This window comes from Calliopsis andreniformis, unplaced genomic scaffold (assembly GCF_051401765.1).
Source record: "Calliopsis andreniformis isolate RMS-2024a unplaced genomic scaffold, iyCalAndr_principal scaffold0025, whole genome shotgun sequence".
Classification (NCBI taxonomy): Eukaryota; Metazoa; Arthropoda; class Insecta; order Hymenoptera; family Andrenidae; genus Calliopsis; species Calliopsis andreniformis.
In genome coordinates, this window is record NW_027480434.1 from 6,297,313 (window position 1) to 6,307,118 (window position 9,806).

A 9,806-nucleotide genomic window follows, 5' to 3' on the forward strand; every position below is an offset into this window, starting at 1 on the left:
GCAATAAGAATACAACAGTGTTTCCATCACATAACAGGAGTTATTGCAACCAGTTTGAAAGTGATGTCCAATTCTACGTTCCGCGCAACCTAGGTTTTACTCCAGGGCGTTGCTCCACTAGATCGAAAAGTTACGGCCTAAGAAGTGAACGCCAGCAGCATAAAGTACAATATAAATACAACAGTTCTTCCATCATATAAAACGCATAATTGCAACCGGTATGAAAGTTATGGTCATTTCTACGTTCCGGGCAACCTAGGCTTCGCTCTAGGGCGTTGCTCCACCAGATCGAATAGTTAGGTCCTTAGAAGTCAACGTCAGAATCATAAAATACAATGAAGATGCAACAGCTTTTCCATCGTATTAAACGAATAATTTCAACCAGTGTGAATGTTATGGTCATTTCTACATTCCGAGCAACCTAGGCTTCGCTCTTGGGCGTTGATCCAACAGATTGAATAGTTAGGGCCTTAGCAGTCAACGCCCGAAGCATAAGATACAATAAAAATACAACAGTTTTTCCATCATATAACAGGAATAATTGCAACCAGTTTGAAAGTGATGTCCAATTCTACGTTCCGCGCAACCTAGGTTTTACTCCAGGGCGTTGCTCCACCAGATCGAAAAGTTACGGCCTAAGAAGTCAACGCCAGAAGCTTAAAATACGATATAAATACAACAGCTTTTCCATCGTATAAAACGAATAATTGCACCCAGTGTGAAAGTTATTGTCATTTCTACTTTCCGCGCAACCTAGGCTTCACCCTAGGGCGTTGCTCCAACAGATTGAGTAGTTAGGACCTTAGAAGTCAATGCCCGAAGCATAAAATGCAATAAAAATAGAACAGTTTTTCCATTATATAGCAGGAATAATTGCAACCAGTTTGAAAGTGATGGTCATTTCTACGTTCCAGGCAACCTAGGCTTCACTCCAGGGCGTTGTTCCACCAGATCGAATTGTTAGGGCCTAAGAAGTCAACGCCAGAAGCATAAGATACAATATAAATATAACAGTTTTTCCATCGTATAGAACGAATAATAGCAACCAGTGTGAAAGTTATGGTCACTTCTACGTTCCGGGCAGCCTAGGCTTCACTCTAGGGCGTTGCTCCACCAGATCAAACAGTTAGGGCCTTAGAAGTCAACGACCGAAGCATAAAATACAAAATAAATAGAACAGTTTTTCCATTGTATAAAACGAATAATAGCAACCAGTGTGAAAGTTATGGTCATTTCTACGTTCGGGCAACCTGGGCTTCACACTAGGGCGTTGTTCCACCAGATCAAACAGCTAGGGCCTTAGAAGTCAACGCCCGAAGCATAAAATACAATATAAATATAACAGTTTTTCCATCGTATAGAACGAATAATCGCAACCAGTGTGAAAGTTAACGTCATTTCTACTTTCCGGGCAACCTAGGCTTCACCCTATGGCGTTGCTCCAACAGATTGAAGAGTTAGGGCCTTAGAAGTCAACGCCCGGTGCATAAAATACAAAATAAATAGAACAGTTTTTCCATCGTGTAAAACGAATAATTGCTACCGGTGTGAAAATTATGGTCATTTCTACGTTCCGGTCAACCCAGGCTTCACCATAGGGCATTACTCCACCAGATCGAATAGTTAGGGCCTAAGAAGTGAACGCCAGAAGCATAAAATACAATATAAATACAACAGTTTTTCCATCATACAAAACGAATTATTGCAACCAGTATGAAAGCTAGGGTCATTTCTACTTTACGGGCAACCTGGGCTACACCCTAGGGCGTTGCTCTTACAGATTGAATAGTTAGGGCCTTAGAAGTTAATGCCCGAAGCATAAAATGCAATAAAAATACAACAGTTTTTCCATCGTATAAAAGGATTAATTGCAACCAGTTTGAAAGTGATGGTCATTTCTACGTTCCGGGCAACCTAGGCTTCACCCCAGGGCGTTGTTCCACCAGATGGAATAGTTAGGGCATAAGAAGTCAACGCCAGAAGCATAAAATACGGTATAAATACAACTGCTTTTCCATCGTATAAAACGTATAATAGCAACCAGTGTGAAAGTTATGGGCATTTCTACGTTCCGGGCAACCTAGGCCTCACTCTACGGCGGTGTTCCACCAGATCGAATAGTTAGGGCCTAAGAAGTCAACGCCAGAAGCATAAGATACAATATAAATATAACAGTTTTTCCATCGTATAGAACGAATAATAGCAACCAGTGTGAAAGTTATGGTCACTTCTACGTTCCGCGCAACCTAGGCTTCACTCTAGAGCGTTGCTCCACTAGATCAAACAGTTAGGGCCTTAGAAGTCAACGACCGAAGCATAAAATACAAAATAAATAGAACAGTTTTTCCATTGTATAAAACGAATAATAAGAACCAGTGTGAAAGTTATGGTCATTTCTACGTTCGGGCAACCTGGACTTCACTCTAGGGCGTTGCTCCACCAGATGAAACAGCTAGGGCCTTAGAAGTCAACGCCCGAAGCATAAAATACAATATAAATATAACAGTTTTTCCATCGTATAGAACGAATAATCGCAACCAGTGTGAAAGTTAACGTCATTTCTACTTTCCGGGCAACCTAGGCTTCACCCTAGGGCGTTGCTCCAACAGATTGAATAGTTAGGGCCTTAGAAGTCAACGCCCGATGCATAAAATACAAAATAAATAGAACAGTTTTTCCATCGTGTAAAACGAATAATTGCTACCGGTGTGAAAATTATGGTCATTTCTACGTTCCGGTCAACCCAGGCTTCACCATAGGGCGTTGCTCCACCAGATCGAATAGTTAGGGCCTAAGAAGTGAACGCCAGAAGCATAAAATACAATATAAATACAACAGTTTTTCCATCATACAAAACGAATAATTGCAACCAGTATGAAAGCTAGGGTCATTTCTACTTCACGGGCAACCTGGGCTACACCCTAGGGCGTTGCTCTTACAGATTGAATAGTTAGGGCCTTAGAAGTTAATGCCCGAAGCATAAAATGCAATAAAAATACAACAGTTTTTCCATCGTATAAAAGGATTAATTTCAACCAGTTTGAAAGTGATGGTCATTTCTACGTTCCAGGCAACCTAGGCCTCACTCTAGGGCGTTGTTCCTCCAGATTGAATAGTTAGGGCCTAAGAAATCAACGGCAGAAGCATAAAATACAATATCAATATAACCGTTTTTCCATCGTGTAAAACGAATAATTTCAACCAGTGTGAATGTTATGGTCATTTCTACATTCCGAGCAACCTAGGCTTCACTCTAGGTCGTTGATCCACCGGATAGAATAGTGAGGGCCTTAGAAGTCAACGCCAGAAGCATAAAATTCAATAAAGATGCAACAGCTTTTCCATCATATAGAACGAATAATTGCAACCAGTATGAAAGCTATGGTCATTTCTACTTTACGGGCAACCTAGGCTACACCCTAGGGCGTTGTTCCTACAGATTGAATAGTTAGGGCCTTAGAAGTCAATGCCCGAAGCATAAAATGCAATAAAAATAAAACAGTTTTTCCATCATAAAACAGGAATATTTGCAACCATTTTGAAAGTGATGGTCACTTCTACGTTCCGGGCAACCTAGGCTTCACTCTAGGGCGTTGCTCCACCAGATCGAATAGCTAGGGCCGTAGAAGTCAACGCCCGAAGCATAAAATACAAAATAAATAGCACAGTTTTTCCATTGTATAAAACGTATAATTGCTACAGGTGTGAAAGTTATGGTCATTTCTACGTTCCGGGCAACCTAGGCTTCACCCTAGGTCGTTGTTCCACCAGATGGAATAGTTAGGGCCTTAGAAGTCAACGCCCGAAGTATAAAATACAAAATAAATAGAACAGTTTTTCCATCGTATAAAACTAATAATTTCAACCAGTGTGAAAGTAATGGGCATTTCTACGTTCCGGACAACCTAGGCTTCACTCTAGGGCGTTGCTCCACCACATCGAATAGCTACTGCCTTAGAAGCCAACGCCAGAAGCATAAAATACAATAAATATACAAGAGTTTTTCCATCGTATATCAGGAATAATTGCAACCAGTGTGAAAGTGATGGTCATTTCTACGTTCCGGGCAACGTAGGCTTCACTCTAGGGTGTTGTTCCAACAGATCGAACACTTAGGGCCTAAGAAGGCACAGCCAGAAGCATAAAATACAATATAAATATAACAGTTTTTCCATCGTATAAAACGAATAATAGCAATCAGTGTGAAAGTTATGGTCATTTCTAAGTTCCGGGCAACCTAGGCTTCACCCTAGGGCGTCGCTCCAAAAGGTTGAATAGTTAGGGCCTTAGAAGTCAACGCCCGACGCATAAAATGCAATAAAAATGCAACAGTTTTTCCATCGTATAAAAGTATTAATTGCAACCAGTTTGAAAGTGATGGTCATTTCTACGTTCCGGGCAACCTAGGCTTCACCCTAGGGCGTTGTTCCACCAGATGGAATAGTTAGGGCATAAGAAGTCAACGCCAGAAGCATAAAATACGGTATAACTACAACAGCTTTTCCATCGTATAAAACGTATAATAGCAACCAGTGTGAAAGTTATGGGCATTTCTACGTTCCGGGCAACCTAGGCCTCACTCTACGGCGGTGTTCCACCAGATCGAATAGTTAGGGCCTAAGAAGTCAACGCCAGAAGCATAAGATACAATATAAATATAACAGTTTTTCCATCGTATAGAACGAATAATAGCAACCAGTGTGAAAGTTATGGTCACTGCTACTTTCCGCGCAACCTAGGCTTCACTCTAGGGCGTTGCTCCACTAGATCAAACAGTTAGGGCCTTAGAAGTGAACGACCGAAGCATAAAATACAAAATAAATAGAACAGTTTTTCCATCGTATAAAACGAATAATAGCAACCAGTGTGAAAGTTATGGTCATTTCTACGTTGGGGCAACCTGGGCTTCACTCTAGGGCGTTGCTCCACCAGATGAAACAGCTAGGGCCTTAGAAGTCAACGCCCGAAGCATAAAATACAATATATATATAACAGTTTTTCCATCCTATAGAAGGAATAATCGCAACCAGTGTGAAAGTTAACGTCATTTCTACTTTCCGGGCAACCTGGGCTTCACCCTAGGGCGTTGCTCCAACAGATTGAATAGTTAGGGCCTTAGAAGTCAACGCCCGATGCATAAAATACAAAATAAATAGAACAGTTTTTCCATCGTGTAAAACGAATAATTGCTACCGGTGTGAAAATTATGGTCATTTCTACGTTCCGGTCAACCCAGGCTTCACCATAGGGCGTTACTCCACCAGATCGAATAGTTACGGCCTAAGAAGTGAACGCCAGAAGCATAAAATACAATATAAATACAACAGTTTTTCCATCATACAAAACGAATAATTGCTACCGGTGTGAAAGTTATGGTCACTTCTACGTTCCGGGCAACCTAGGCTTTACCATAGGGCGTTGTTCTACCAGATGGAATAGTTAGGGCATAAGAAGTCAACGCCAGAAGCATAAAATACAATATAAATACAACAGTTTTTCCATCATACAAAACGAATAATTGCAACCAGTATGAAAGCTAGGGTCATTTCTACTTTACGGGCAACCTGGGCTACACCCTAGGGCGTTGCTCTTACAGATTGAATAGTTAGGGCCTTAGAAGTTAATGCCCGAAGCATAAAATGCAATAAAAATACAACAGTTTTTCCATCGTATAAAAGGATTAATTGCAACCAGTTTGAAAGTGATGGTCATTTCTACGTTCCGGGCAACCTAGGCTTCACTCTAGGGCGTTGCTCCACCAGATCGAATAGTTAGGGCCTTAGAAGTCAACGCCAGAAGCATAAAATACAATATAAGTACAACAGTTTTTCCATCGTATAAAATGAATAATTGCAAACATTGCGAAAGTAATGGTCATTCCACGTTCCGGGCATCCCAGGCGTCACTCTAGTCCATTGCTCCACCACATCTAATAGCTACGGCCTTAGACGTCAACGACAGATGCATAAAATACAATAAAGATGCAACAGCTTTTCCATCGTATAAAACGAATAATTGCACCCAGTGTGAAAGTTATTGTCATTTCTACTTTCCGCGCAACCTAGGCTTCACCCTAGGGCGTTGCTCCAACAGATTGAATAGTTAGGACCTTAGAAGTCAATGCCCGAAGCATAAAATGCAATAAAAATACAACAGTTTTTCCATCATGTAACAGGAATAATTGCAACCAGTTTGAAAGTGATGTCCAATTCTACGTTCCGCGCAACCTAGGTTTTACTCCAGGGCGTTGCTCCACCAGATCGAAAAGTTACGGCCTAAGAAGTGAACGCCAGCAGCATAAAGTACAATATAAATACAACAGTTCTTCCATCATATAAAACGAATAATTGCAACCAGTATGAAAGTTATGGTCATTTCTACGTTTCGGGCATCCTAGGCTTCACTCTATGGCGTTCGTCCACCACATCGAATAGCTACGCCATCAGAAGTCAACGCCTGAAGCATAAAATATAATAAAAATACAACAGTCTTTCCATCCTATAACAGGAATAATTGCAACCCGTGTGGAAGTGATGGTCATTTGTACGTTCCAGGCAACCTAGGCTTCACTCTAGGGCGTTGTTCCACCAGATCGAATTGTTAGGGCCTAAGAAGTCAACGACAGAAGCATAAGATACAATATAAATATAACAGTTTTTCCATCGTATAGAACGAATAATAACATCCAGTGCGAAAGTTATGGTCTTTTCTACGTTCCGGGCATCCTAGGCTTCACTCTACGGCGTTGCTCCACCAGATCGAATAGTTAGGTCCTTAGAAGTCAACGCCAGAATCATAAAATACAATGAAGATGCAACAGCTTTTCCATCGTATTAAACGAATAATTTCAACCAGTGTGAATGTTATGGTCATTTCTACATTCCGAGCAACCTAGGCTTCGCTCTAGGGCGTTGGTCCAACAGATTGAATAGTTAGGGCCTTAGCAGTCAACGCCCGAAGCATAAAATACATTATAAATACAACAGTTGTTCCATCATATAACAGGAATACTTGCAACCAGTTTGAAAGTGATGTCCAATTCTACGTTCCGCGCAACCTAGGTTTTACTCCAGGGCGTTGCTCCACCAGATCGAAAAGTTACGGCCTAAGAAGTGAACGCCAGCAGCATAAAGCACAATATAAATACAACAGTTCTTCCCTCATATAAAACGAATAATTCCAACCAGTATGAAAGTTATGGCCAACTCTACGTTCCGGGCAACCTAGGCTTCACTCTAGGGCGTTGCTCCACCAGATCGAATAACTAGGGCCTTAGAAGTCAACGCCAGAAGCATAAAATACAATATAAATACAACAGTTTTTCCATCGGATAAAACGAATAATTGCAACCAGTATGAAAGTTATGGTCATTTCTACTTTCCGGGCAACCTAGGCTTCACCCTAGGACGTTGCTTCAACAGATTGAATATTTAGGGCCTTAGAAGTCAACGCCCGACGCATAAAATACAAAATAAATAGAACAGATTTTCCATCGTATAAAACGAATAATTGCTACCGGTGTGAAAGTTATGGTCACTTCTACGTTCCGGGCAACCTAGGCTTTACCATAGGGCGTTGTTCTACCAGATGGAATAGTTAGGGCATAAGAAGTCAACGCCAGAAGCATAAAATACAATATAAATACAACAGTTTTTCAATCGTCTAAAACGAGTAATTGCAACCAGTACGAAAGTTAACGTCATTTCTACGTTCCGGACAACCTAGGCTTCACCCTAGGGCGTTGCTCCAAGAGATTCAATAGTTAAGGCCTTAGAAGTCAACGCCGGAAGCATAAAATGCAATAAAAATACATCAGTTTTTCCATCATATAACAGGAATAATTGCAACCAGTTTGAAAGTGATGGTCATTTCTACGTTGCGCGCAGCCTAGGCTTTACCCCAGGTCGTTGTTCCACCAGATCGAATAGTTAGGGCCTTAGAAGTCAACGCCCGAAGCATAAAATGCAATAAAAATACAACAGAGTTTCCACCATATAACAGGAATAATTAGAACCAGTTTTAAAGTGATGTCCAATTCTACGTTCCGCGCAACCTAGGTTTTACTCCAGGGCGTTGCTCCACCAGATCGAAAAGTTACGGCCCAAGAAGTCAACGCCAGAAGCATAAAATACGATATAAATACAACAGCTTTTCCATCGTATAAAACGAGTAATTGCACCCAGTGTGAAAGTTATTGTCATTTCTACTTTCCGCGCTACCTAGGCTTCACCCTAGGGCGTTGCTCCAACAGATTGAATAGTTAGGACCTTAGAAGTCAATGCCCGAAGCATAAAATGAAATAAAAATAGAACAGTTTTTCCATCATATAACAGGAATAATTGCAACCAGTTTGAAAGTGATGGTCATTTCTACGTTCCAGGCAACCTAGGCTTCACTCTAGGGCGTTGTTCCACCAGATCGAATTGTTAGGGCCTAAGAAGTCAACGCCAGAAGCATAAGATACAATATAAATATAACAGTTTTTCCATCGTATAGAACGAATAATAGCAACCAGTGTGAAAGTTATGGTCACTTCTACGTTCCGGGCAGCCTAGGCTTCACTCTAGGGCGTTGCTCCACCAGATCGAATAACTAGGGCCTTAGAAGTCAACGCCAGAAGCATAAAATACAATATAAATACAACAGCTTTTCCATCGGATAAAACGAATAATTGCAACCAGTATGAAAGTTATGGTCATTTCTACTTTCCGGGCAACCTAGGCTTCACCCTAGGACGTTGCTTCAACAGATTGAATATTTAGGGCCTTAGAAGTCAACGCCCGAAGCATAAAATGCAAAATAAATAGAACAGATTTTCCATCGTATAAAACGAATAATTGCTACCGGTGTGAAAGTTATGGTCACTTCTACGTTCCGGGCAACCTAGGCTTTACCATAGGGCGTTGTTCTACCAGATGGAATAGTTAGGGCATAAGAAGTCAACGCCAGAAGCATAAAATACAATATAAATACAACAGTTTTTCAATCGTATAAAACGAGTAATTGCAACCAGTACGAAAGTTAACGTCATTTCTACGTTCCGGACAACCTAGGCTTCACCCTAGGGCGTTGCTCCAAGAGATTCAATAGTTAAGGCCTTAGAAGTCAACGCCGGAAGCATAAAATGCAATAAAAATACATCAGTTTTTCCATCATATAACAGGAATAATTGCAACCAGTTTGAAAGTGATGGTCATTTCTACGTTGCGCGCAGCCTAGGCTTTACCCCAGGTCGTTGTTCCACCAGATCGAATAGTTAGGGCCTTAGAAGTCAACGCCCGAAGCATAAAATGCAATAAGAATACAACAGAGTTTCCACCATATAACAGGAATAATTAGAACCAGTTTTAATGTGATGGTCATTTCTACGTTCCAGGCAACCTAGGCTTCACTCTAGGGCGTTGTTCCACCAGATCAAACAGCTAGGGCCTTAGAAGTCAACGCCCGAAGCATAAAATACAATATAAATATAACAGTTTTTCCATCGTATAGAACGAATAATCGCAACCAGTGTGAAAGTTAACGTCATTTCTACTTTCCGGGCAACCTAGGCTTCACCCTAGGGCGTTGCTCCAACAGATTGAATAGTTAGGGCCTTAGAAGTCAACGCCCGGTGCATAAAATACAAAATAAATAGAACAGTTTTTCCATCGTGTAAAACGAATAATTGTTACCGGTGTGAAAATTATGGTCATTTCTACGTTCCGGTCAACCCAGGCTTCACCATAGGGCTCTACTCCACCAGATCGAATAGTTAGGGCCTAAGAAGCGAACGCCAGAAGCATAAAATAGAATATAAATACAAC